We start from the raw sequence: 2,243 nt of genomic DNA, 5'->3' as shown, positions 1-2,243 counted from the left end.
AGACAGGTAGACAGACAGACAGACAGACAGGCAGACAGACAGCTTTATATTCTGCGTCCTGAACGAACCTCAGCTTTCAGTAAACAAGATGTTAACCAGAACTACAAGAGCCAGAGGAGACAGGTGAGAGCAGGTAGGTTACCTGACAGGTAGGTTTGGGCTGCTGTTGATACCAGGATGACATGCAGCAGCTACTGCTGTCTGACCTCGTGGTTCACCTGCCAAGCAGCACTGAACTAACAGATAATCGGCCGTAAGTACTGAAATATTTAATCCATTTTAGTGCAACATCAGGAAGCGACAAACATTTTCATGTGGCACAACGCCGCAGATTCAGAGTTCACTGAAATATAGTTTAATTCTTCTATAACCTGCGTCCGCTCTGGTGCTGCTGCTACAATATATAGTCTATTAACTCATGAATGTATACTGTAGGAGGTTCCCAACCCCAGGCTTACGGACCAGTACTGGGAAACCGTATAATTTAGGAGATAAAAGATGAGAAATAATAATGAAACTGTGTAACTTATTGTTTGTGGTGCACTTTGAACTTTCAGTCTGTGCTGCGTATCGCTCCCTGTCTCGTCCCAAACAACAGTAAACTGACTTGAAGTAGATGAACTACCTGAGGGCTGCTGACAGGTGTGTGTGTGTGTGTGTGTGTTTCTTATCTTATAATAAGTAACCACAATAAAATACAGGTCAAATAAATTCAAATGTCACTCTCTGTTTCGTTTCTATCACTTTCTCTTTTACCCCTCATGACGACCCTTTCCCGCCCCGGTCTTCCTGTTCCGGTCTGTGTGTCTGCTTTGTGTGCAGGTAGAGGAGGTGGGCGTGGCACACCTGGGCCTGTCTCTAGGAGCTCAGTACTGCCTCCTCCCTGACACAACCACTGTGTCTCTGCACTCACCCTCTGCCGCGGCCGTCTCTCCGTTTCTCTCTACAGCAGTAATGAAGCTGATTTGTGTGTCAGGAGGATTAACAGACATCACACCTGAGCTGAAACCTTCATGAACCTGCACGTGAACGCACAAACAGACGAATGGGTGACTCTCCGTCTAACCTTTTCTGTAAGCGTGCGCAGTAATGTGTCTGCCCAGTCGGTTGGCCGGATATACAAAAGTCTGCAGTGCAAAAAAGGTTTAGGAAGTCTTCTCCTGCTTTATTTACAGCATTACATGAAGAAGTGGTGACTTTTACACAATGTGACAATAATCTAAATACAACACAGACACCTTTATGTCCTGTAACACCTCAGACACACAAACAGAAAGCTTGTTCAGAAACACACGTCACTTAAATCATGGCTGTGACATCCGTGTGTTACACAAATATAGATTTCAGTTTTGTAGATCTTACAAATAATCAACGCCTGAATGAATTGTGGATAAGTTGCTGAGTTGCTGATACGCAGCATGAGAAGATGGTTCCTTCGGTTCCTCAGTAACTAAATATAACCTCCATTAAGAGCCTGGATGGCGGCGGTTTCATTTTTGACTGTCGACTGGAATTGAGGATATTGCAGCATCGACTGGCTGAGAGATTCACAGAGCTGCAATAAGTCTCATGTTTATGGATGTTCCTGTTAACGAAGCTGCTCTGTTACATTCCTATACTTTTACAGTCGGTGATGGACCATAAGTGTGGTTAGGTTCACTATCAGTGACGGTCCCTCGGGTCTTAGTATCTGTCGACACTGTGAACGGGGCTCTCTTGAATGTACACTTCTTTTATTTAAGTGGTCGTCTGGTTAAAAGCCTGATAAAATACTTTTGAAGCTGAAGGAGAATCAGAAGACTCAGGGAAGGGTACTGCAGGTCAGTCCGCCCCGCCGAGGCATCCTGAAAAACAACACAAATCCACCCACTGTGGGGCCGCGGGGCTGACGTACAGCGGGCCACTAACAAACACAATCCACCGCTCCAGCAGCAGATACAGGGCTAAGAAAAGAGAGAGAAGCACAGAGTTGAGTGAAAGACGTGAATGTTTGCAGAACCAACGCTCACAGTGGATGCTGATTATTTATACGTGTTATTTATGGACAAAAAGAAAGTGACCTCTGAACTGAGCTGTAAAGACAGCGGGCGTGGGGGGTTAGCAGGCTTACAGACCACAGTAAGCCAATTCAGCTACACACACACACACACACAAGTGCAGTATCTGGTCATTTCCTGCTGAATGACCCTTAAAGACGTTAAAAAGCAGGTAGAGACACAGAATAAGAATTTCATTGCATTGAT

The sequence above is a fragment of the Morone saxatilis genome, unplaced genomic scaffold (assembly GCF_004916995.1).
Source record: "Morone saxatilis isolate NCDOM2014 unplaced genomic scaffold, NCSU_SB_2.0 Contig15, whole genome shotgun sequence".
NCBI lineage: Eukaryota > Metazoa > Chordata > Actinopteri > Moronidae > Morone > Morone saxatilis.
Note: the sequence above shows the minus strand (reverse complement) of the source record.